At 45.7% G+C, this 27,673-nt stretch overlaps 1 protein-coding gene across 2 annotated transcripts in view; it reads left to right on the top strand.

Annotated features, from left to right (window-relative positions):
- Window positions 1–27,673, top strand: part of PC (pyruvate carboxylase) — a 2,223,386-nt gene that overhangs the window by 2,083,729 nt on the left and 111,984 nt on the right. The gene's annotated exons all lie outside the window — the stretch shown is intronic.

Genomic DNA, 27,673 nt, shown 5'->3' with positions numbered 1-27,673 from the left:
CGAACTGTAGGTATTGGAGCGCTTTACATGAGCACCCCTTACATTACACAAGGGCTCATGAATTTTTTATAGGCACAGGGAGATTAAGAAATTTGCCACACATCTTTCCAGTTGGCGCATTCATCAGCTGATTCACCTTTGATGAAATGAGAATGTGAGCCACAGAAGGTACACACTGATTTGCACAGTAGGTTCATTTGCACATAGTGTTCTGAAATGGTAAGAAGAATCTGTGGCACGCACACTACACCTAATTCCAGCCAATTTAACTATTTCCACAGGATACAAAGCAGTGTCCTGAAGATCAAACACACAGCGTTGAAATCGTTTTACTGACATTATGTGGTATTTTTAACTGCAAGATAAAGTACATATGTATATTTACACTAGTTTTCTTAAAAGTTTCAATCCTTGCATGGTTTTCATCTCTTCCCTTGTGCACAAACATGTTTTTTGTTTTTATCTGGTTTCTCTTTTCAGTCCTTTTTATGACTTTTTAGGTCGTGGACCGTAGGCTGCGCTTGCGTAGTCTCGGTCAGAGAACTAATGTTTTCTAGAGTGGGGCTTGAACCCGCCCCTCTTCTCCATTGGCTGGCTTCCTAAACGGAGGCCAGCCATTGGAAGAGAGGGGCGTCACTTTGTTCACGCCCCATCTTTTTCCGATTCTGGGGCGTGTTTTTTGCGTTCTTTCTCGCTGTGACGTCATCCGTCACTCAACAGCAAAAGCCACGCCCCAAATGCGAAAATGGCGCCACTTTTGTGACGCCATTTCTGCACAACCGCCGCCGGAAGAAGTCGAGAAGCTGCTGAGTCCTCCGGTGAGTGCTTGCTGTCCTTCCCCCTCGTTGCTCGTGCTTGCTGTCCTGCCCCCCCTCGTTGCTTGTGCTTGCTGTCCTGCCCCCCCTTGTTGCTTGTGCTTCCTGTCCTGCCCCCCTCGTTGCTTGTGCTTGCTCTCCTGCCCCTGCCTCCTCGTTGCTTGTGCTTGCTCCCCTGCCCCGTTGCTTGTGCTTGCTGTCCTGCCCCCTCGTTGCTTGTGCTTGGTCCCCTGCCCCCGTTGCTTGTGCTTGCTGTCTTGCCCCCTCGTTGCTTGTGCTTGCTGTCCTGCCCCACCCCCCCTCGTTGCTCGTGCTTGCTCCCCTGCCCCCCGTTGCTTGTTTTCTTATAGTGGCTTATCTTTCAATGCTAATGTTTAGGTGAAACTGTAGACTTATGTAATGAATATAAAATCATGGTTTTGTATTTTTACAGTCTTAAGTATACATGATTGTTGTAGTCGCTTTGTGTTAAGCGGTGCTCGTGTTTTTAGCACTTGCAAAACTTGCATGCTAATTTGACCCTTCTTGCATGCTTGTGCTTGCTGTCCTGCCCCCCCCCACCCCCACCCGTTGCATGTGCTTGCTTGTGATTCGGTTTTTGTGCCTCTGTGCCCTGCTTGCGATCCAGTTTTTGTGCCTCTGTGCCCTGCTTGTGATCCGTTTTTTGTGCCTCTGTGCCCTTCTTGTGATCCGGTTTTTGTGCCTCTGTGCCCTGCTTGTGGTCCGGTTTTTGTGCCTCTGTGCCCTGCTTGTGGTCCGGTTTTTGTGCCTCTGTGCCCTGCTTGTGGTCCGGTTTTTGTGCCTCTGTGCCCTGCTTGTGATCCGTTTTTTGTGCCTCGGTGCCCTGCTTGTGGTCCAGTTTTTCGTGCCTCTGTTTCCTAGGGCGTTACTGAGCAGAGAGCTCTGTCTGTGTGTGTGGCTTTGTGTGTGTGTGTGTGTGTGTGGCTTTGACTGTGTGTGTGTGGCTTTGACTGTGTGTGTGTGTGTGTGGCTCTGTGTGTGGCTCTGTGTGTGGCTCTGTGTGTGGCTCTGTGTGTGGCTCTGTGTGTGGCTCTGTGTGTGTGGCTCTGTGTGTGTGGCTCTGTGTGTGTGGCTCTGTGTGTGTGGCTCTGTGTGTGTGGCTCTGTGTGTGTGGCTCTGTGTGTGTGGCTCTGTGTGTGTGGCTCTGTGTGTGTCTGTGTGGCTCTGTGTGTGTGGCTCTGTGTGTGTCTGTGTGGCTCTGTGTGTGTGTGGCTTTGTGTGTGTGTGGCTTTGTCTGTGTGTGTGGCTCTGTGTGTGTGTGTGGCTCTGTGTGTGTGTGTGTGGCTTGTGTGTGTGTGTGTGTGTGTGTGTGTGTGTGTGTGTGTGTGTGTGTGTGTGTGTGTGTGTGTGTGTGGCTGGGTGTGTGTGTGTGGCTGGGTGTGTGTGTGTGGCTTTGTGTGTGTGTGTGTGGCTCTGTGTGTGTGGCTCTGTGTGTGTGGCTCTGTGTGTGTGGCTCTGTGTGTGTGGCTCTGTGTGTGTGGCTCTGTGTGTGTCTGTGTGGCTCTGTGTGTGTGTGGCTTTGTCTGTGTGTGTGGCTCTGTGTGTGTGTGTGTGGCTTTGTGTGTGTGTGGCTCTGTGTGTGTGTGTGTGTGTGTGGCTGGGTGTGTGTGTGTGGCTGGGTGTGTGTGTGTGTGTGGCTGGGCGTGTGTGTGTGGCTGGGTGTGTGTGTGTGGCTGGGTGTGTGTGTGTGGCTGGGTGTGTGTGTGTGGCTTTGTGTGTGTGTGTGTGGCTGGGTGTGTGTGTGTGTGGCTGGGTGTGTGTGTGTGTGGCTGGGTGTGTGTGTGTGGCTGGGTGTGTGTGTGGCTTTGTGTGTGTGTGAGTGGCTCTGTGTGTGTGGCTCTGTGTGTGTGGCTCTGTGTGTGTGGCTCTGTGTGTGGCTCTGTGTGGCTTTGTGTGTGTGTGTGGCTTTGTGTGTGTGTGTGTGGCTTTGTGTGTGTGTGTGGCTTTGTCTGTGTGTGTGTGGCTTTGTCTGTGTGTGTGGCTTTGTCTGTGTGTGTGGCTTTGTCTGTGTGTGTGGCTTTGTCTGTGTGTGTGGCTTTGTCTGTGTGTGTGTGTGGCTTTGTGTGTGTGTGGCTTTGTGTGTGTGGCTTTGTGTGTGTGTGGCTTTGTCTGTGTGTGTGGGGCTTTGTGTGTGTGGGGGGGGGGGCTTTGTCTGTGTGTGGCTTTGTGTGTGTGTGGCTCTGTGTGTGTGTGTGTGTGGCTCTGTGTGTGTGTGTGTGTGGCTCTGTGTGTGTGTGTGTGTGGCTCTGTGTGTGTGTGTGTGGCTGGGTGTGTGTGTGTGTGGCTGGGTGTGTGTGTGTGTGTGGCTGGGTGTGTGTGTGTGTGTGGCTGGGTGTGTGTGTGTGTGTGGCTGGGTGTGTGTGTGTGTGTGGCTGGGTGTGTGTGTGTGGCTGGGTGTGTGTGTGTGGCTCTGTGTGTGTGGCTCTGTGTGTGTGGCTCTGTGTGTGTGGCTCTGTGTGTGTGGCTCTGTGTGTGTGGCTTTGTCTGTGTGTGTGGTTTTGTCTGTGTGTGTGGCTTTGTCTGTGTGTGTGGTTTTGTCTGTGTGTGTGGCTTTGTCTGTGTGTGTGGCTTTGTCTGTGTGTGTGGCTTTGTCTGTGTGTGTGGCTTTGTCTGTGTGTGTGTGGCTTTGTCTGTGTGTGTGGCTTTGTCTGTGTGTGTGGCTTTGTCTGTGTGTGTGGCTTTGTCTGTGTGTGTGGCTTTGTCTGTGTGTGGCTTTGTGTGTGTGTGGCTTTGTGTGTGTGTGGCTCTGTGTGTGTGTGGCTCTGTGTGTGTGTGGCTCTGTGTGTGTGTGGCTCTGTGTGTGTGTGTGTGTGTGGCTCTGTGTGTGTGTGTGTGTGTGGCTCTGTGTGTGTGTGTGGCTCTGTGTGTGTGTGTGGCTGGGTGTGTGTGTGTGTGTGGCTGGGTGTGTGTGTGTGTGTGGCTGGGTGTGTGTGTGGCTGGGTGTGTGTGTGTGTGGCTTTGTGTGTGTGTGTGGCGTTGTCTGTGTGTGTGGCTCTGTGGGTGTGGCTCTGTGTGTGTGGCTCTGTGTGTGTGGCTCTGTGTGTGTGGCTCTGTGTGTGTGGCTCTGTGTGTGTGGCTCTGTGTGTGTGGCTCTGTGTGTGTGGCTCTGTGTGTGTGTGGCTCTGTGTGTGTGGCTCTGTGTGTGTGGCTCTGTGTGTGTGGCTCTGTGTGTGTGGCTCTGTGTGTGTGGCTCTGTGTGTGTGGCTCTGTGTGTGTGGCTTTGTGTGTGGCTTTGTCTGTGTGTGTGGCTTTGTCTGTGTGTGTGGCTTTGTCTGTGTGTGTGGCTTTGTCTGTGTGTGTGGCTTTGTCTGTGTGTGTGGCTTTGTCTGTGTGTGTGGCTTTGTCTGTGTGTGTGGCTTTGTCTGTGTGTGTGGCTTTGTGTGTGTGTGTGGCTTTGTGTGTGTGTGTGGCTTTGTGTGTGGCTTTGTGTGTGGCTTTGTCTGTGTGGCTTTGTGTGTGGCTTTGTCTGTGTGTGGGGGGGCTTTGTCTGTGTGTGGGGGGCTTTGTCTGTGTCTGTGTGGGGGGCTTTGTCTGTGTCTGTGTGGGGGGCTTTGTCTGTGTCTGTGTGGGGGGCTTTGTCTGTGTCTGTGTGGGGGGCTTTGTCTGTGTCTGTGTGGGGCTTTGTCTGTGTCTGTGTGGGGCTTTGTCTGTGTCTGTGTGGGGCTTTGTCTGTGTCTGTGTGGGGCTTTGTCTGTGTCTGTGTGGGGCTTTGTCTGTGTGTGGCTTTGTCTGTGTGTGTGTGGCTCTGTCTGTGTGGCTCTGTCTGTGTGTGCTAGCATTTTAAAAAAAAACTCACAGCCACGTTGCACAGCAACTCGTGCTGCTGTGCAATCTTAAAAAAAATATATATATATACATATATATATATATCAAAGCAATCCTGGCCGCTATCAACGCCGACTCGAGCAGGCGCGAACCTCTTCTCCTTGAATTCAGCTTATTTAATAAAACGCCATCACACCGTCAATCGTGTTAGCAGTGATTTTAATGTTAGCAATCACGGAGCAAGTGCTCTCCTTGACGTGTTTCGCTCCACAGGAGGAGCTTGGGCATATGTATGTATATATATATATATATATATATTATATATCTATCTATATATATATATATATCTATATATATATATATATATATAGTGTGTGTGAACAAGCTCCATAGTGGAGTGAAACGCGTTACTTCCTAATAAACGTTTGAACCTGCTACTCACTTGAGTTTGTACTATCTGTGAGCTTTACATCTGGCTGTCTGCCGTGGCGCTTTGAGATCTGCACCCTGCTGCTGCCTGTCACTCACTGACAGGCTGGGATTCCTTTTCATATATATATATATATGCACACACAAAGCCAATAGATCTCCCATAGGTGAAACCTATTGGCTTTGCCAATGCTAGTTTACTGTTACCTTGCAAAACACCTGCATATGGTGCGTTTACAAGTTCAAAACTGCCCTATTTGCAAATGTTGGCCACTTTTTAGCTATCCGATTCGCTAATGGGAGCCCGGGGCCTACTTTCTGTACCAGTCCGACCCTATAAACACCCATTTACTGGTTCATAAGTACAAAGACCAAGAAATCCTGGCAAAATCGCAGCTTCCCCGCTTAAATTGGATGACCATAGGCAAATATTTTTGTCACTGAAACTTTTTTCTTCATTGTTGCTTATTAAAGCAGTTTCAAATGTGAGTTCAGAATGCCAGTTGTACAAAAACCTATTAAGTTTCATTTAATAGATTATAATTAAGGCTCCCTGTTTTCCGTTTTTACTGTTTTTCACAGATAAATACCGAAAACATTAATTTTCTTGTCTGTATTTATTTTTAAATGTGGATAAAAACGGAAATTGGGTTGCTTTTTTTGTAACTCTAAATACAGTCTGCCATGACTGCTTGGCCAATAGATGTGTGGATTGATAGATAAGCAGATAAAAAAAAAATTACTAAGGAGGCGTTCACAGCAATAGATATGCACAAAGTTGGTAGTGAAATTTGCATTTTTCATATAAGTACACTGATTTATCTTCTGCAGGTGCTCACAGCACTGAAACCCGACAGGCCTTCAAGCATGAGTGCGTATTTATTGGTTCAATAAATGTGGAAATATGCACATTTCAGCTTACATTTTCCACAAAACCCACAATAAATATGGATAAATACAGATAGAAGTAGCAACAAATAAATATCGATAAATACAGATGGAAATGGCAGAAAAATAAATACCATAAAACCAGGAGCCCTTATTATAATGTTGCTCTATAATAATGTGCCAAGTAAATGGTTTACATGACAACTGTTCTTGCCTCTTAGTTCACTAAAGGTTAATGTAAAAACTATCACTTTTAATAAAGTACTTCTTGGTGTAGTGGTATAATGTGACATGTTAAGGGCAAAGCTTCGCGTCTCCCTGTTAATTTTATGACTCTCCCACCTCTAGTATTCAGTCATGAGGGGCGAGTCCATCAAAGAAGATGTGTGGCGATCCGGGAAGGACTCAATAAATGCTGGACAGATGTCTAGACTCCATTTCAGTAAAGAAGCTTGCATCCCTCATTCTAGTGTCCATAATGTTCTCTGCACAGAGGAGTGCGAATACTGAGGAAAATGTTGATAAGCTCATAGGATGTGGGGGTTGCCTGCATTACCTTGATCTAACATCCAAGTGCTTCCTGTGCCTTGGGAGCTGTACCCTGCTGGTGCAATGCGCTTACATCCAACAGGCCGTATGTAGGACATGTGGAGGCGCTGTGTTCTCACGAGAAACCTCTGAGAGGCAGCTGTCAGTTGAGGGTGCAAACAGTAAGGCAGAGGCATGGCGTGGGCTAAATCCAGGAAGAAATGGCTGCCGCAAACAAAGCACGAGCGGCAGCCCACAAGAACTCTAGGGCTTACAGCAGTTATGGGGCACAAAATGTTTAATTGATTAACAACTGTAGTTTGAGCCTTTTGTTTCCTAACACTTCTTCACACAAGCTTGACTGTACTTTGTACTGCTTAAAAAAAAAAAAGCAGTGCCAAAGCCATGGAGGTAGAGAAGAAATTGGATTGGGGGTTTAGGTGAAGCTACATTGAGTGGAGGGCGGGTTGGGTGGAAACGGCCAGCGGGAGGTTACGCAGGGGAGGGTGACACCAGGGAGGGAAGGTAACTCCACGGAAAGGGGGAGGAGGATGGGGACCATAATAATAATACCATGCGCTCTAAGAGTGCATGGCGGTAAAGTAAAACATTTTTTTTTAAACTAAAGGAGTACCTGCTGCAGATTGGGTGCTAGTGGAAGGACACTGGCCACCAGAAGCAGCACTTGGTCCAGGCTCCATGGTGAAGTGTGAGGCTTCGGCTCCTTGCTGTCATTAGTCCAACTGAAGCACTATTCGGGGTGGGAAAAAGGGTAGACCTTCCTAGTAACTGCCTCACCTTTCTTAATAGAAACTGCAGTCTCCTGCCTTATCTTTACTAGCAAGCAAATTGCAGTGCAGAAGAACAACTAACATGCGGTCCCTTGCTTACTTAGCTGTCGTGAAATTTCGAATGGTATCGGTCTCCATCATCTTCTCTTCAGTATCTATATCTCCACACTGTAGACATAGGAATAAAGGCAGTACGTTTCCACTGCGTGAGAGCTCAGTCCACATCCTCTATCTTGTGCTGGGCCTGGCCAGGGTATCCAAAATGGATCCCACTGGCCTCCGGACGTAGACTCACTCAAACCACTAACCCTTTTGGCCGGACATCAGATGCCTATGCACACACTCTGCACATACACAAGAGTCTAGCATAAGGTTTTAACATAACATCAGAGGTCTATGCAAGACGGGCTGGTAGGCCTCACTTTCAGCAACAGAGGTAAGAGTCTGTTCACACTAGTGATGCATCCAAGTATGGTATACTACCACCACCGCTTTATGCACTATATCTGGGACAGGGGCAGCATTCCACTGACCACAAAAGAGGGCAAGCTTAGTGCGCTCTGCAAGTTCTCAGGACAGGACCAGGACCACACACCGTCGAGGACAGGCCGAGGCCTCTGCACACATGCTTAGATTAGCATGATGCCAGGGCCAAACTAGTCATCACAATACCAGATATGCAAGCTGTCCGAATCTTAAGGCAGGGGAACATACACTAAAACCATGAAGTGACCATTAGGATAGCAACACAAACTATGCCACTCTAGAATAAAACCTGCTGAAAAGGGTTAAAAATTCCAGGACTCTTGGCAAAGTTCTGAAAGCCGCCACCTTTAATGTTTGATCCTTCTGGGCGCCTTATTTGCTTTTGTTCTTTATATCCTTTACCACTTAGTGTGTGCACTCTGTGTCAGGAAAGTTTAAACTTCCATCACTTGTTAAAATGTTTCCCTCTGGACTATTCTCAACTATAGATTTTCTATAAACCATGTGTTTATTTTTTTCCTGGAAATGGCAATCAGTGTGGTTGACTACCATAATGTTGAGGAAGAGATTTACAGGGTGAGAGACTGTCCATCCAAGACCATCGTTGATTCTGCTACCTTGCACTGTCTTACCTCCTCGTGTTCAGATTAACATGGGCGTCATGCTTAATGTTTTAGTAGGAGTCCACTTTTACATGCAAAATTTGCAGCCCCCTCTTCCCCGTCCCGCTCCTGGGTGCTGTGCTTTAGATTTCAGGGGCCCACTTTCAGATTAACACAGGTGCCATGCTTAATATTTTAGCAAGCACCCGCTTTTACCTACCGAAATATGGGCCATCAAGGAGCCACGACGCTCAGCTAACCTGTAGAGAGCGCGGTTATAGCCCACAGATCCTCCATAGCCGGGAGCGGTATGCTACACCCATTTGCAACTGCTGCACAGTTCTCCATCCACAGTCTTCAGTGTTTGTCATGCAGGTCAGGGTGAAATGGACAGGGAGAATGTTTGTTGTCCCCAGACGCATAGGGAAAAGCTCCTAGTAGTTTTGGGACATTCACTTTTTTTCAGCTAAAACAGTCCTACTTTGATTTTGTTTTTTTACTCTGAACAAAAAATGTTCATTGTGTACTCTTTAACCTGAGCACCAACTCGGAAAAACCTTCAGAGCCACTATGATTTCCTTTGCAGCACAAAGATCCCCACTAAGCAGGAATCTCTAAATATGGCAGATGGTGCCCGCCCACACCTCACCCCAACGCCACCAGCAGACAGGAGAATCTTTTGCCAAGGTCTCACTAAGCCCTGAGTTCCTTTTTTTATAACTAGGTTACAGTAGCATGGGTTCTGGATTACAAAGTGACAATGCTTTGTTCAGTTGGTGATGGTAACACATATAAAGGTGTTCACATCAATAACATATAAAAGTATTCATGTTTTTTTTAAAACTAATCCATGGATTCCTAATCGTTCGCGGAACTACCTCTAGATTTACGATCACACAGGTTTTGACGTTATTTTGTGCGGTGAAAATTAGTGATGTACAAACTCCGCTATTGGTGGTAGAAAAGATACTGTCCCTTTAACAAAGGTCCGCCTATCTCACTTTCTCACTACAGTTCCACTCATCAGAGCGACATTCAACATTGAATTAGTCCGGTATTTTATTTCTCCAGTATTAGGGGTGTCTTTCATAGATTCACATGCCTGAATCATTCCCCGTTGTCGGAGTGGGAGTCCCACGGTACATTAAAAAAAGCAATAATATGCTTAACAACATAAGAAAAACCAGTAATTCCCAACCAGGAAGTAAAGTAGCCCAAGCTACTGGAGAAAAAACTTCCACACTCATGACTATCCTAGTCATTTTGTATAGTCCAAACTACAGCCAATCAGGTGACAGCACCCACCAGAAGGTTCTCCCCAGAGGCTCAGGCTCTCAGATTTTTTACCGCACGTCGTGTGAAGGGAGTCTCCCTGAGCTCTGCTCAGTATTTCTCTATTTTCCTTCTGGAATCTAGTGTTTTGAAGATGTCTACCTAGAAATCTCTATTCAGGCCTTGTGACTCTTGTGGTAAGCTCCGGCTTTTTAAAGAAAATCCCCACAAGAAGTGCATTTACTGCCTGTATCCTGAACATCAAGTGAAGGACTGCAAGATTTGTAGGGCCTTCCCTCAGAAGACCCTCGGAGACAGAGAGGGCCACCTACTTTTGCGGCTACAAAAGCTCAAGGATTCGGATTATCCTGCTTCTGAGGTAGGCAGTATTGCCTCTGGGTCTACGCCAGCCTCTAGGAAGAGAGCTGCTGATGTGGATTTAACTTCTCCTGGGGCTAAGCTTGCGAGGAAGCAACAACCTGCTAACGGGTCTGAGAGGCCTTCTACATCTAAGGCTACTCCCCCTGTTAAGGACAAAAGTGGTTCATCTATGCCCCCGAGAAAATCCACAAAGAAGTTACCTCAAACATCTTCTGAGAAGACTTTACCTCAGAAACAGACCCTGTCGTCGACGACACAGTCGTCGACTCCTTCATCGACGAAGATCTTCAATGCATGGTAGATGACTATTACAGGCGCTTTCCGCCATCGGAGTCAACAGGTTCTGTACTTTCTACACCTGTGGTGGAGACGCCTATACCGGACTTCAGACCTCCAAGGTCTCTTCCACCTACACCGTCCAATCAGCCGGACGAACAACATTCTTCTGACGAAGAAGAAAGAGAGGAAGGAGAAGTCGTTGACAGGTACTTAATGTCGGAGTGGGATGATTACCAGGTACAAACTCCTTCTCCTTCACCTCCGGCTACCTCGGATTCACCACCAGTGGACGTGGGTGGATTCCACCTTTTGATGGAGCGGGCTACGAAGCGAATCCACATTAACATGGAACATACGAAGCAGGAATGCTTTCTGTATGAGTTAAAGGACCAGCCAAGAAAGCAAGCAAAATCTATTCCTATCATAGATTTCATCTGGAAGGAGGGTATTAAAGTTATGTCTACCCCGGCTTCCATTCCTCCGGTCCTGCCAAGGATTGATTAGAAATATAAGGCACCTGAAAAGTCCCCGGCTTGCCTTACAGGACAACCAAAACTGATTCGGTCATCCAAGCTGCTCAAAAGAGATCTAGGAACCCTTCATCTCCAATCGCAGCCCCACCGGATAGAGACGGCAGGCGCTTGAATACCATTGGTAAGCCTGTATCAACGATGGCAGCTACCACGGTCCAAGCTGCTCATTGGCCATCCTGGGCAGATATGACTGGCAAATGTGGTCAGATATCTCGCCATACATAAACCTACTTCCGGAGCCTTTTAAGTCTGAAGCACAGAAATCTTGCAGGAAGGTGAAAAAATCTCGGCTGAGATGATTGACTCTGCTGTTGACGTGGCCTCAACTGGCTTCAGGCAATTGGCAGGTGCTGCTGTCTTGCGAAGGCAGGGGTGGCTGCAATCCACTTCGTTCCATCAGGAAGTACAAACAAAGGTATTGGATATGCCGTATGATGGAGAGTTTGTTCGGTCCACAAGTAGAAAAAGCCTTGCAGACTATCAAAAATGATACAGAAACTGCTAAGTCCTTGGGCACCTTGCAATTTCATAAGCCGCCCTTTCGAGGAGCGAGAGGACGTGGATCGTCCTCCAACAGAGGCGGATATTCGCAACAGTCTTCCTACAGGCAGGGGAATCCACGCTACCAAACCCAGCATTATCAGTCCTATGGCCAACGAAACACTAATTATTTCCAGAACAAGAGGAAACCGGCCTACCGCTGAAAGGATAAACGTCAATGAGCCTTATCACCTGCCACCGCTACTGCCCCAATGTCATGAAAAAATTGGAGGACAAATATCAAATTTTTAGGTGAGTCCTGGACATTGTGGCCAAGGGCCATGCCCTCAAATTCGAACAGTTTCCTCCGAACGTTCCCCCAAGGGGCCCACCTCCAGCTCATCTAAGAGAGCTGTTTGCCCAAATCAATTTGATGTTGAAGAAAGGAACAATCGAGAAAGTTCCTCAAACTCTGAGGGGAACAGGATCCTACTCCAGATTTTTTCTGATAAAGAAGCAATCTGGAGAATGGCGTCCGATTCTGGATCTCTGTGCCCTAAACAAATATCTGAAGAAGCTAACATTCAGAATGTTGTCTCTACAGGAAATACTGCATCTTCTATTGGCTGGAGACTACATGGCCACCCTGGATCTCCAAGATGCGTATTTCCACATCCCCATCTTACCTCGACACAGAAAATTCCTGCGATTCAGAGTGGCTGGCAGGGATTATCAATTCAAGGTCCTTCCCTTTGGGTTGCGCTCGGCACCAAGGGTATTTACAAAGGTCCTGGCTCCGGTAGCAGCACACCTCCCGGCTGGAGGGGATACAAATATTCCCATATTTGGACGACTGCTTTATCCAGGCCAGTTCTTACGCAGACACAGACAACCATTTGCAACAGTGTCTATCCCTCTTTCAATCTCTGGGTCTCTCCATCAACGTCAGCAAATCCCAGTTGGTACCATCCCAAAGACGAGCTTTCTTGGGACACCCAGCTGCTCCAAGCCTTCGTGTCGGACGAGAGACAAGACAAGATACAGGACATGGCTCGGAATCTAATTTAAAAAAAAATCTGTTTCAGTCCGACGGTTCAAATCCTTTCTGGGGATGGTATCGTCTTGCATTCTGTTGATACCGAATTGCCGACTCAGAATGAGGCCCCTTCAAGAAGAACTCGGCTTACAATGGCTGCAGGTCTCTGGTTGATTCGAGGACCTCATCCAGATCACCCCTCACATTCAGGGTTCCCTTCTCTGGTGGATACAAAAAAGGAATCTACAACAGGGCTGCGCGTTCCTTCAGGATGTGCCAAACTTTACGATCACCACGGACGCATACCTCGAAGGCTGGGGAGCTCATCTTCAGGGATTGACAATCAGCGGCAAATGGAGTAATCAGCAGAAACGTTGGTACATCAGTCTGTTAGAGCTGAGAGCCATCTTCCTTGCCCTCAAATCATTTCGCGCAATCATTCAAGGAGCCACTGTGTTGGTTCGCACGGAAAATACCACAAGCATGCACTATGTCAACAAACTGGGAAGGACAAGATCAGCTCGTTTGTCTCAGGAAGCCCAGGAGCTATGGGCATGGGCAGTACGACACAGAATCAATCTTCTTGCGGTTCATGTACCGGGAACAGAGAACGTTCTTGCGGACACTCTCAGCAGGACAACTGTGTTCACTCACGAGTGGGAGCTTCATCAACAGACGGTGGATCGGATCTTTCGGCAGTGGGCTCATCCAGATCTGGACTTATTTGCGACCAAGAACAACAGCAAATGCTGATTCTTTGCAAGTTGGCCCCCACAAAGACTCTCAGGGGAATGCGTTTTCGATCAACTGGTCTCTAATATTTGCTTACGCTTTTCCACCGATACCGTTGGTTCCCAAAGTCCTGCAGAAGATGAAGAAAGAAACGGGTCTGCTGATTCTCATTGCTCTCAGATGGCCTCGCCAATACTGGTTCACCGAACTCCTTCTCCTATCTGAGTGCGGACCAATTCAGTTGCTTCCAACTCCGGACCTACTCTACATTCAGGACGGTCCGATTTACCATCCGGACCCGACATCTGAGATTAGCGTCCTGGCGCCTGAGTAACTTGAATTTGCTCATCTAAACATTCCTGCAGATTGCAAGGAAGTTTTGGCCAAAGCAAGAGCACCCGCTACGATAAAAACGTACAGTCTCAAATAGAAATGTTTTTGTATCTGGTGTTGTTCGGCTGGAATTAATCCTTTTTCGGCTAAGCCAGAGCAAATCTTACCACTTTTCTTACACCTGATAAGATCGGGATTGTCTCATGCACCCCTAAAGCTTTTCCTGGCAGCGATTTCAAGATACTGACAAGATGGGACCACTTCTCTTTACTCTTCAAGAATTATACAACAATTCTACAAGGGGCTTTTCAGAATGTTCCCTCCGGTACGTCGTCCACCACGATCGTGGCATCTCAATGTAGTGGTAGCGCAACTCATGCGCCATCCTTTTGAACCTATCCACAGAGCCGATTTGAAATTCCTTACATGGAAGGTGTCACTTTCATTGGCTTTGACTTCCTCTAGAAGAGCCAGTGATATCCAGGCTTTTACAGTTCATCATCCTTTCTTACAGTTCACAAATGACTCTGTGGTGCTCCGCACTAATCCGAAATTCAAACCTAAGTTGCCTTCGGATTTCCACCTGAACGAACCTGTCATTTTAAAGACATTCTTTCCTACCCCACAATCTCCTGCGGACAGGGAATTGCATACTCTGGACATTAACCCCTTCCATGCTCATGACGGAACGGTTCCGTCATGAGCGTCGGTTGGCCTGTGCTTATGACGGAACCGTTCCGTCATGGTTCTATTGGTTCTTTAGAACCTTCAGCACAGCAGCGGAATTCGCGCAGCGCTGAAGGGGTTAAGAGATGTCTAAAGTTCTATTTACAAAGAACAACTACGTTACGCAAATCTGATCAACTGTTTATCACCTATGGTACAAATTGTAAAGGCAAAGCAGTTTCTAAGCAAACAATTGCAAGATGGATCTCTGCAGCTATTGCCTTTTGCCATGCACAAGCAGGAAGACCTTTGCAAGCAGCTCCGAGAGCGCACTCTACGAGGGCAGTGTCTTCCTCAACTGCTATTTTCGCTGGAGTCCCTCTTCAGCACATCTGCAGAGCGGCAACCTGGGCCAGTTGGCATACTTTCACCAAACACTACTGTTTGGATGCAGCCAGTGAGACCGATGCTTCACTGGGTCAGGTAGTTCTACGTTATCTTTTCAAATAAGGTGAGCCTCTATTTCCCACCTCCTCTTACTGCTGTCAGACGCATGTTATGTTTTTATTGTGCACATGCTCAAGTAACTGCATTTTATCATGCTTTTAATGATGTGTTTATTTACATATTTCATTGTTATGTGCATCTAATATTTACAAGCTTAAGCTACAATTAGCGTCTGCTAAGCACGGATATGTACTGCTATCTACTCTGTAACACATCTATCCTATGCCGACTATGTGGTGCTATTAAGTCAAACGAGAATAGGCTTACAACGTCTACTGCAAGAACTGACCAGATACACCAAACAGAATCTGCTAGAAATAAACAGCAAGAAAACCAAGATAATGGTTATAACACGACGTCTCAAAGCCCCACCAACTTTCCTAATAGACAACGTTAAGCTGGAAGTGGTGGATAGCTACAGTTATCTGGGGATACAACTAGACAAGCGCCTCAACTTCTCTGCTCACTTTAAAGACATAAAAAAAAGGGGTTCTACTCTATTGCATGCCTTCACCAACTTGGCGATCGAGCTCAAAGGCCCATTGGTCTCCCCTTTGCTAACCGCAATGAAAGAAAATTTACTGCCAACAATAGCATACAGGAGTGTGTTACATCATGGCAAAAGTGCGACACTCCTTGACAAAATACAAACCAAAGTCTATAAGCGTGTATTTGTCTTACCAAGCAACACAACACCGGCACAAGTAAGACTTGAATTTGGTTTGCAATCGCAAGTGGTCTTGAAAAAGTATGAGACCATCAAATTTTGGTATGATGTCTGTAGGAATCGGGGAAATGAAGTCTACCGCGCCATGTGGGAAGCAATCCTAAAGAGTCCGAACTCAGAGTACACAAAGTACTTAAGACAATCGCTAGAAACAACGGAGTTGGCAACTCTCTGGGAAACTAAGCTTCCAGTATTATCATTCAAACAGGTGGTTTAGAAGACTGCCAAAAGGCACTCGCTCCTAAACGATAAGCTAACCTTTAGTCATCGAACCCACGCCTGAATGACCATTAACTCGTATAAAAAGCCTGTACCAGCAGCCTATTTAGACCTTGCTTTCTCGCCATTTATTAAGCGCAAATACTTCAATTTAAGGTTGGGCAACCTTCCAACAAGTGTAGATCAACCGAAATGGAGGCCCCAAGAAAGTAAAGAATGCGAACTTTGTGGTGCAGGTAAACAAGACTTCATTCACTTGATTTGTATCTGTTCAGCCATGAACCAAGCTTGTCGATGCTGGCTAAAATCTAAGTTCAATGAACACGGAGTACGCACCTGTCGGTCAGCGATTGTTCAAATCCTTTGCTCAACTGATCCACAATTGATATGCAGAACAGTCAAAATCATCACCCATTTCAAGAAAAAACAAGGCCTTTTGGCAAAGACTTGATCTTGAACCAAGAACTCCTTTCATTGTGGCAGAGCCACGGCCCTCAACAAGCATATCCTTAAGCAAGATTGACATTTGATTTTATAGATTTTATCTCTTCTGTAGTAGTGTCAATATCCTGCTTTTTAAACACTGTGGTATATTATATATTGTAATGGTTTTAATTAACTAAACAATAAAGAATGTACTTACTTACTTACTGCTATCTACTCTGATTCAGACATGTGAATCTATGAAAGACACCCCTAATACTGGAAAAGAACAATAGTTACTTACCTGTAATCTGTGGTTCTCCAGTATTGGTGTCTTTCATAAATTCACATGCAACCCGCCCACCTCACCTCAGAGGCTCTTAGGCTACATTGGTTTACCATCACTCCTTGCGAGAAATTCTGAGAGCCTGAGCCTCTGGGGATAACCTTCTGGTGGGTGCTGTAGCCTGATTGGCTGTAGTTTGGACTATACAAAATGACTAGGATAGTCATGAGTGTGGAAGTTTTTCCTCCTGTAGCTTGGGCTACTTCACTTCCTGGTTGGGAATTACTGTTTTTTCCTATGTTGTTATGGCATATTATTGCTTTTTTATGTACCGTGGGACTCCCACTCCGACGACGGGGAATGATTCAGGCATGTGAATCTATGAAAGACACCAATACTGGGGAACCACAGATTACAGGTAAGTAACTATTGTTCTTTTACTTTAAGAGTTTTTATTGCACTTCAAAATTGTAGCCACTCCCAAATATGAATCGATTTTTAATTAATAAGCTCAATATTTGGAGATAATAGCTAAGGTAGGAAAAATATCGCATGTTTCAACTGGTATAAAGTATTCAACATTGGTGGTTAAAGAGGAATCTTTTAGAGTTATGGCATGAAAGCAGAGCTTTAACTGGAGCCAGTCCTGCCAGTCCCAAGGACTAGTAGTTAATAAGCATTTGCAATTCAATAGGTCTCAAATTTGCGAGAGTTTGAACTATTGCCATTGTAAATGACGATGCCTTTCATTTGTTTTTTAAAAACCTTCAAGCGGTGCGTAAACATGCACTTTGTACTTTGTTGTTTCTTACAAGAAGCAAGGCTGGCAGTAACGGTGCCTCTTTTACTGCCAGGCTTGCTGATCGTAATCAACGACTAGAAGTACAAAGTGCGTTTTTACGCTCCGCTTGCAGGTTTTTAAAACACATAAATTAAAGGCATGGTCATTTACAATGCAAATAGCTCAAACCTTCGTAAATGCAAGACCTACTGCATTGCAAATGTTTGTTTTTAGTTGACTCCTGCCAGACAGCTCAACCGTCTGTTTGCAAAGACATTTTGGGGAAATTCTGATAGCTGACCAAGGAATCCATTCCTACTTCTGCTTAATGTTTTGTCATTCAGAGCAGCCTGCTTTCTATTTGCTGGATCTATCCTCCACATGCATCAACCTATTTAGGAAGTGCAAACGGTGCGAATCGGTAAATTCGGCCGTTTGCACTTCCTAAATAAGTTTTTTGGATGCATCATGCATTTTTGTGAAATTAGCTATTTTTAGCGATTTCCCAAAATGCGATTGCTTTTAAGGAATCGCAAATTTGCGATTCCTTAAAAGCAATGCATGATTGTTTTTCTAATTGCGAATTAGCAATTAGGAGGTGCAAATTACCACGAGGTTGAACCTCGTGGTAATTTGCGAAAAGTTTTGAAAATGCTCAAAAATGCATTTTTTAAACTTTCATGTCTCAGACACACATGTCCTTAGGACGTGTGTGTGAAACATGCACTTCAAATTTTGTTTTAGCCCGTCAAGCATGTCTTTGTGCCTCCTAAGGAGCTTAGCCTGTTTACCACCTCTCTGATTGGCTTCTTAGTTTCTTCCACCAGTGCTCGCTTTTCAGGATTTTTTTTTTCTTTTCCTGAAGCTCTTCATGAGAGTGCACATATTATCTAGCTGTCTCCCTTGTATGCTTCTCCACCCTCTCCTACGAACAGTGTGATTCTGTGCAGCATTCACACTCCACTCAGTATTTCTCCTGTGGACTGCTTTTTTCCTCTCCCACCCCCATTGATCTCTTGCATGCTTCTCTTTTTTTTTAATTTTTTTTAATTTACAAATGGAGCAGGAACACACAATCACATTAATTTTGAATAAGTGGTGTGCCCAGAATGTCGAGCTGACACTAAGACTTAACCCTGATTCCCCCAGTTCCAAAGGCGCATCCAGGGCTGAACTGGCCGTTGCTGGCACTGGGCATTTCCCTCGTGGGCGGCCGGGGTTGGGGGTGGTTTTGGGCCCCTGGTGGCTGAATTTGTACAGGGTCATTTTTGCAGCATAGCTGCACTACTGTCGCTGTAACAAAATTGGCCGAAACTGGCCATGGCAAACAGTTCGGCCGCACCCCCAACCTCACGAGGGGGGCGCCTGCCGAGCACTTTGCCAGGGCCGGTTTTGGTTCCCAGTCTGGCCCTGGTCGCATCCGTGGCCCTAATGCCACATGTGCTGGCCAACTCTTACCACTCACCCTGTTCCTCTTCTCATCCATGGGGCTGCCCTCCTCGTTTCTTCAACCCCTCCCCATACATGCTTTCTAGAAAGCACAATAGATCCTTAAGGCAATACCTGTTGGCTTGCCAATGCTTTTCTTTAGAGCACTGTTGAAATTTTGAAAACCTAATCTGCAGCGTTCTCTGGAGATTTGTTGAATGAGACTGCTGTTGTCGGCCCATTAGCTACTGTCTCAGGTATTTATGCTTTCCTTTGCCTAAGCCAGGTTTCACTTGAGGAGAAGAGGGACTGTGTTAGGAAGTCCTTAGGGCTGGTTCTCAGCGGACATACAAAGGAAACATCAATGTTTGTATCAGGGGGTACGCAGTTTAGGTATTATGTAATATTTTGTTTGAGCACGGCTTTCGAAAACAAGCATCTTTTTGAAATGTATATTTATTTTATTTATCAATTTAAGGCTGGAAACCCCGCTTTACAAATAGCTTATGTGCAAACTTCTATACACTTTCCCACAAACTATTTAGAAAACAATCTACTCAGTCGCTTACAATGCGCAACTTTAATGTTACTTTTTTATTTTATCACTTGTAGGTTTCCTGTAATTTTTTCGGTAGTTGGTAATGTGTGTTCGTGTCCGAGATTGACATGCATTCTGGGAATAAGAAAGTGGTATGTCAAACTCACATTCCCAGCAGGTAAAGGGTAGAAAAATAAATTGAATGGCAGGTGGAGCGGTGCCCGGGCGCCAGCAGAGCACAGGCCAACCCCGCTTGTAGGTCCTCATCTTAGTTAACGGCTATAGCAGTCTAGCCGGAGTAGATGGAAAAACCCAGGTGTAACATTTTATCTAGTTGATTTTGGCAAAGTTCAATGCTATTAAAAAAACTTGCATTTGCGGTGCAGCATTTTGGTGTTTTTTTTTCACCTCTTTGGCCCATTTAAGGTCGAGCCCTTTTTAGCTGCTCTGCGAGGCATGCTGTATTCAGGTAGTGACTTGCAGCTCCGGCCATATTTTTCATTGGTTTGTGTCATTGTCCACTGTAAACTGTGGCTGTTCATTGGTCAATAGGCTTAGTAGTCCCTCCTTAATTCCGCCTTGTCTCATTTTGTAACCTCCCATGGCGACGTGTGTTGTTACTCGGTAGGCTTTAATTACAGTCTCTGAGCACTATTTTCTCAAATAGCTTTGTCCTGCCTGCTGTCAGGACATGCTCTCTTTTAACACATTTTAAAAGAAAATTTGTAGCATGGACGCCAAACGCAATAGGTCTCGCATTTGCAAGAGTTTATCTTATTGGCATTGTAAATGACGCCTTTTATTTATCTGTTTTAAAAATAACACCTAAATAAAAGGCATTTTCATTTACAATGCCAATAGCTCAAACTCTCATAAATGTGAGACCTATTGCTTGTTTTTCCCCTCTTTGGCCCTAACCAGCTTTTCATTATCATTTACGCTGCTTCCTGAGCGGGAATGAGCAGGAGCGCATGGCATTGGAGCCAGGAACATTCCTTATTGACCATTATCTTAATTTGTTCTCCATATACCCAGTGTGGGAATTCATATTACCTGTAACATGCCTTAAACATATAATGAAAATACTTTACATGTAGGTTTGACTAAAAAGACTTAGCAGAGTTCAGAATTTCCTCATTTTTTGCAATTTTCCTGTACTGCTCCCTTCCTCTTTTAACCCTGTTACATGTCTGTGCCTTTTTGGGGTGGCAAAGGGTGGAGTGGCTTCACAGATAATTGACATAAGATAATGGTGCAGTTTAATTTTTAGGTTTCACCTAAAGGCAGGTTTTACTTAGTGTGGGCTTTGGGTCAGCCCATTGTTAATCATGGGTTGGCCTACTTATCAATCTCATTTGATCACTTTTTACTTGATGGTTTTCTTTTCTTTTGTTTGCCGTTCCCCTGCGGCATACCGTCCATTTGAGAGAATGAATTTGTCAGTGCACAACTTATATCCGAGAACTACTTTTTTTTCTTTGAGCACTGCACGGCAGGGACATTTTAAGGCTTTTTAGGGACCTGGGCCAAACATATTTTGGGAGCACCTGTTTAAAACAGTTTTGAATTTATGAACCATTTTCAGCTCTTTCATGTCCTCTTTGGCCATGTCACTGACGCACTGGTCCAAATTCTAAATGTGTTCATGTCTAATATTTAGGGATAGTGGTGTGTGTTTTCAATATTGTAAATCAGCAGGTGCTCACTACTATTACTGCAAATGATCTCTGTGACAACCTCCCATTTCTCATATGCGAGGACCTATTTTGATCTAAAAAACTTTTTTATCGCTGTTGCAGTAAACATAACCACATTTCTTTACTAAATGTTTATAATAGACTCTCACACATCACCCCTAGTACAAATACAGTAAAGGAAAGTGGTATTTAAAGCTATGAGAATTAATTAAGAATTATTCAAGGTTATCAGGGCAAGACTGTCTGCAGAACAGAGCTGGTAGTATCAGTGCCCACCTGAAAGGCCGAGGCTCTGGGCCAGAACCCACTTTGCCCATGCCTTAAAACGTCTCTGCTCCACGAGAGTGCTTGTGTTTTCTTGTTCGCTCCCTCCATATACTGCTTCCCCCTCTCCCACGCTTGGTGTTACTCTCCGTCCCTCCTAACACCTTCATCGTGCCTAGGGTGACCAACCGTCCGTAAATTTCACGGACAGTCCGTAATTTCGGCCGTCTGTCCGTTGTCCGTGAAGGATTCTTTAACGGACGCAATTTGTCCGTAATTTAAACTGGTCGCACAACCGGCACAGCTGGCCCCCACCTCCCTTCTTGACTTCGATGCTGCTGAGGTCAGGGGTAACAGACTCCGAGGCAGTACAAAAGCTCAGATACCATACCAGCAGCATTGGTGAGGCACAGCGGGATGGCAACCCTCACACCTCCAGCCCTTGATGAGCTGTTAAGAGGTGCTTGAAGGTGACTGAGAGGGAGGGGCTGCAGCTTCAGGAGCAGGGGCATCTATTCAGATGCAAACGGCACTGAATGCATCTTGTATCTGCAATTGGTGTGAGACATTCCCGTTCTGCCCAGGGTTCCAAATATCCTAGAACCGGCCCCGATTACACCGAGGCAGCACGTGGTTCACTTTACAGAGCTTAATTACTGTCACTAAATTGTAAACACACCTCGATTCTTCAAACATGCAGTCTATATTGCAATAAAATAGAGAAATGGCACAATCACACCCACACTGATTAACAAAGTATAGAGGACAATCAGATAAATCAGTTCTCTTGGAGTATCTCCTTTTAGTACTGTACATCAGTGTGGGGGGAGGGGGAAAAACTAACATTTTGGAAACAGAGCCTGTCTTCTCATGGTCTTGTCCAGGAGGGGGTGAGGAGCCCTCCCCCACCCTGGAAGAGACCAATATGATACTAGAATACTGCATACCCACCCCTGTGTCCACCCTGGTGGATCCTGTTGCCCCTCCAATGATGGCTCTTGTCCCCCCATGTGGTGGCTCCTGTCCCCCCCCCCCCCCTCGCCCCGCCTGTGATGGCTCTTGTCCCCTTCTGTAGTGGATCCTGTCTCTGCCCTGGGTGGCTTCTGTCCCAGTCCTGGAATGGCTCCTGCAGTGAGGATGAAGTTCTTGATGGGCCTCTTCTCAAAAAGGCTCAGCTCAAAATGAATATGAAAAGGTGGGCGAGTGAGTAAGTGAAGGGATGGCTGGATGAATTAGTGAAAGGGTGAATGGATGAATGAAAGATTGAATAGATGGATAATGGGAGGGGATGGATGGATTGATGAGGGAGTGGAAGGATGGAAGAGGGAAAACTGAAATAGCTGGATGTATGTGTGGAAGGGTAGCTGGATGGGTAAAAGGGTGGATGGATGGGTAAAAGGGTGGATGAGTGAAAGGGTGGATGATGATGAGTGGGTGGATGGATGAGTGAAATGATGGATGGATTGAGGAATTGATAAGTGCAAGGGCAAATGGATGGACAGATGAGTGAAAGGGTGGATGTAAGGATGGATGAGTAAGTGAAAGGGAAGGTAGATGGACAAAATGATGAATAGACCATTGAAAGAGTGAAAGGATAAATGGATGAGAGAAAGGATGGATGAGTGATAGGGTCAATGGATGGATTCATGAGCGGATGAGTAGATGGGTGGGTGGGTGGATGGATGGATGGATGGATGGATGGAAGGTGGGTGGATGGATGGAAGGGTGGATGGGTAGAAGGAGCAGTGACTGGGTGGATGGATGAGTAATTGAAAGGATGGCTGGATGGGCGAAAGGGTAAATCGCTGAATGGATGAGTGAATGGATGGATGGGTGGGTAGAAGAGCGGATGGATGAGTGTACAGATGGATAGGGTGAAAGGGCGGATGGATGGATAATGGATGGATGAGTGAAAGGATGGATGAAGGGATGGATGAGTGAAATGAAAGATGGAAGGATACATGATGGATAGGTTTGCAAATGGCTGAATATGTGTAGATATGGCTGGGCTTACTTATATACAATTGCACGACCTCTGTGTCTGTAACACTTATCTAATTGTCCTGAAGTTTTGTCCTGAATTTTGAACTCCTGTCCTGAATTTGTGTCCTGAATTTTGACCCTTTGTCCTGAATTTTTAAACTCACCGTCCTGAATTTGCACCAATGCCAGTTGGTCACCCTAATCGTGCCCCTTTTCTCATGTTTTATACTTTACGCTATCGCCAAAAGGAATTGCCAAAGTAAACAGGCCGTAAGGCGAGGCCTGTTGCCTTTGCCGCTGCTTATTTGGAAAAGACTTCGTTTCCTTTTGCCTGCATGTACTAATGACAGTCTGTGACTTCGCTGCATAAAAAAATCCCTTCCGGCCTTGTGCGGCTGCCTATAACCCTCTCTGTAAAGAGCCCTTTCCTGTCTGCGGGCTCATAATCCACAGCCGGCGAGTAATCCCTCATTGTAAATCACCCCCTATCTGCAGGCCGCATATTTCACAACGTCTTGGCGCTTTTGACGTAAACGAATGTTTTCTTGAGCGGAAATGATGGAAGCCCCGCCTCCCCCCTCCTCCGTGACCAATGAAACTAATTCCGTAGAAGACAATTAAACAAAGAAAGGGTTCTCCGTGTTCGTGTTAATGTCTGAGAAATATGTTATGATCCTAACAAGCCCAGGCCGTAATGATAATAAAACCATAAATATATTAGCTGTCTGATTAATGCTTATGCGGGGCCCCTGAATGATACACCAAGTTCATTTTAATTATATCGGATTTCAGGGCCGCCTCATTATGATGCTGCATTACTTTCTTTGTCAGCAGCTAATCCTCAGCCTGAGCCGAGCATTAAGAGAATGAAATAAGGATGTTTGAAATCTCATTAAGTTTCCCCAGAGCAGGCGGTTAAATCCACTTTAAGACCCGCGGTAACCCGTAACAGCTAACCTCTGCGGGCCCGTAAGCAAGGCGGATTACGGCTGGGGGGGGGGGGGGGGGGGGGGGGGGTATTTATGGGGTGGGAGTCCTGATGGGAACCGGACTGTGCTCCAAGGCGCCGAGAGGTGAGCGAGCCCCGAGGGCCCCGTGGCTGACCCGCAGCCCTGGTGGAGGGGAGCTTACTATGGTGGTCCTGTTGGTCCATCCTGGTGAACGTTGACGTGTGCAGCCTTGAATCAGAGGGCCCTCCCCCCAGCTCGGGTGTAGGCTTTCCCTGCATCTCTTTATCGTACCAATATTCGACAAAAGGCAACGGGTCTACCAAAACGGACGAGTTCTGCACCGGTGAGGAAGCATACATGGTGCTGCACTGCAGGCACAGCAGGGAAGGATCCTCAGAGTCGCATTAAAAGGTTCATAGGGCATCCCAACCCAGGAAGCACAAGAAATCCTAATATGAGCCCAGCGGTAAAGAGGGGGTGGACCAAATAGGACCAAAGAGTGAATGGCATGGGAAGAACCAGCACTGTTCCCCTTGGAAACCTACTCATCAGAAATCCCCCAAATCAGTGATGGTGAACAAAGTGATTAACCACACCCAGCGCCTAGGGTGTATGCTACACTTAAGTTCTGGCAGACCCGCAGGTAGCAGTAAACATACAGCTCATTTTACATTTCTTTTCAAGAGGGAGCATACTCTTAAGCAGGGTTCCTGTGGATAGTCGTAACTATCTGTTCCCCAGAATTACCAGATCTGCAGTGGGCCATCTTGAAATCTGAGCTCCCGACTGTCATGTGTGTAGGTCCTGGGCAGTACTGTATAGGCCAGAAACAAAACTTGTCCATTACGTTGTTTGTGTTCATACGTCATCACGCCACCCTAAGTTTGCCTAAAGAACTGAAAGCTAAGAAATCTGAAGTTTAGGGTCTGGGGCAGTCACCAGACCAAGGTCTCAGGGAATCCTGTTGTCTCGAACATGGTTTTGGCTCATCAGGTGGATCTTGGTCCATGCCTTCATCCAGCTTAGATGGACATTGAGGGTCTGTGGTGGAGACTTCACTAGGGTAGTAGCTGAAAGTACTTTCCTCTGTGCCAGAGACCAGGCTTGTCAGTCAGTCACTGCCCCATATCAGCTCACTTCCCTGTTGTAGTTTACTGTTGAAGCACGTTCGACTGCTGGGTCTACTCCTACTACCGTCGCTTCTTCGTTCTGGGAGAGGGCTTGGTCTCTGGATGATGGCACAGTAAAATTGACTTGAACGTAATTCCCGGGAGGTTAAGTGCTTCAGCCACATTGATTGCTGCCTATCCCAATATTTGACAATTAGCTTCTTCCAAAAACTGAAGGAGGTCGGGTATCGGCCTATCTCATGAATATTCACAAAGTTCTTCTGTTACGCATTTGCCAAGAATTGGTTCCCATGGCTTGGGAATACTTTACTGGTTATCTGGCACTAGTCTGAACTTTTTCAAGATCTGCGATGGACTACGTAGCCCATCCTGCCCAGGAGGTCTCTAAATTCCATTTTTAAGTTCTCAACTCTTGGCACTTGCTGCTTAATCTCTACTGTTCAACCACTACAAGCTATTACCATACCAAGGGATAGGAAGCTCCTCTTCCAACTTAGAGCAGGTGCCCTACCCCTTAGATCTTTGACTGGTAGGTGGGGTAGTTTGTCTACTAGTAATTGTCCTGCCTGTGGAGTACATAAGGAAACATTTGGTCATTTTTTATTTGCTTGCTTGGCCTATGTAATACCAAGACGCATCTGGCTAACTCCACTGTGTAAGCCCTTAGGTACTACTAGTAGCACTGAAGCCTTAAGAATCATACGCACTAGCACTTTACTGCCTATATCAATAGCTACTGCTAAATATTTAGGATGGGCATGGATGGTTAGACAGAAGCTTTTAGATCAATGATTCTGTCTTTGTTGCAAAGGATCACTGATATGGTTAGACAATGTATTAAATGAGTATCTGCATTTTATATGTAATTTTTATGAAGCAATTATAATGTGTTTTTTAAATTACCTGCTTGTAAATTACATTTTAATTATTTTTTTATTGAAACATAATGGAATTTCTATGCTTTTAGAAGTGAACCTCGAATAAAGCTAAATTTGACTTAACTTGACCACTACAAGCTAGTGGAAGGCCTCACAGTTAAAGTCAAAACCCTATTCTGGGATATGGCAGCAGCCTCTACAATAATGTATTCAGGGCTTTAGTGTGGATTTCTGAAAAGCCATCTAGTGATGAGATTCTCACTGAGCAAACTATCCTAGGGAAAACTGGTCCTATATTTAGAATGTGTTTCAGAATATCACATCTAAGTCTTACTATCAAATGAAAGTCTTTTTGAGTGCTTGGCGTACCAGGTCTGTTTCAAAAGACTATTTTAAGCAGATACATCTATGTTTTTATGTAATAAATAAGATTTAACCGCAAGTTACAGATTGATTTGAAAGTTCTTGTTCTTAGAGTCCTAGTTTCTTTAACTGTTGTGGCATGTTGAGATCTCCAGCGGTATGTCACAATGCTCTTCTGCCCTGAAGCATCTATTTGTTTTAGAATGACATTTTATTTAAGGGGCTAACAATGAATTCAAAGCTTATGCATTTCTCGAGACATATTTGAGCATTTTCGGCTGTGTTTTTTTTTCTTAGCGTCCTAGAAAAAACGCCTCCTTTTGAGCAGTTTCTCTATACAAGAAAGCAGTGAAATATTGGGACCGCTTCCTTTGACCCTTCCTTAGGGTTGAGGACGCGTGGATCGTTTTCCTACCAGTTGCACCTTGTCTCCTCTATCCATTAACTTCACTTTATGGACGGAACATGATATTTGTTTATGGGATTGCCTTTTCACGATCTTAAGCAATCTACATCTTGTTAAAAGTTTCGAAGAGTCCTAGGAGGTTTGCATCGCCCGTTGACGACTTCACTGGTCACCTTGGTACTGTACTGCATGTAAGGACTTCCAATGCCGCATGTATTGGTCATTTTTGATTGACCGGTGTTCGCAGCTGATGGCACAGGCCTCCGAACGTTTCAATCTGGAGTAGGTAACCCCACAGATGGACAACAGTTACAGGTAAATAACTTATCCTGCACTATGCTTAAAAAGCAAGCATTTGCACTGCAATACGACTCGCATTTACGCAAGACGTATTGCATTACAAATGGCAGCTTCCACATTTAAAAAAAGCACGAACAGGAGTGGGGGGATGAGGGGGGGCAAAAAGACAGCGGGAGGGGCAGGGGGAAATAGAGGGAAGCAAATACTTTTCGAGTAAATGGGCTGATAGCCTCGGAAGGAGCAAAATGACGACATAGGCGTCAGGAGGCGGGACTAACAAGCCAAACACTGATCAGAAAACAGAATTTATGAATAAAGCCAATCAAAAAGATGGGCAGAAAGTGGGTGGAGCTTCCCTCACTGTAGTGTATACAGCATCTCTCGAAGACTGTGCATGCGCTGCCTAGCCCGAGACCTAAAAAAAATCAACGTGAAGATTAGTGCTCTATGAGCTGAATTTTTTTAACCTAGTTAGCCAACTCCCAGACGTTTCATATGATTGGTAATGTATACGTAAGCAGGCATTTCTGCTGCTTATTAGACAATGATGGTATAATGCCACACCACCCTGTCTGTAGTGACCAGGGAGAAGTAGAACTACTGGGGAGCAGCAGCCCTGTTTGGCAATTAGACCCATCATGATTGCAATTTGTACCTTTTCATCGAAACCTAAACATTATTTTAAGCTTTTTTTTTTTTATTTAAGTATTTACTGGGGATTTGCTTTTCTTACCAGATTAGATTTCCCTGTCAGCA

This window comes from Lissotriton vulgaris, chromosome 9 (genome assembly GCF_964263255.1).
Source record: "Lissotriton vulgaris chromosome 9, aLisVul1.2, whole genome shotgun sequence".
NCBI classification, from domain to species: Eukaryota; Metazoa; Chordata; class Amphibia; order Caudata; family Salamandridae; genus Lissotriton; species Lissotriton vulgaris.
The sequence above is the reverse complement of the archived record's forward strand: the minus strand, read 5'-3'. Positions and strand labels throughout refer to the sequence as shown.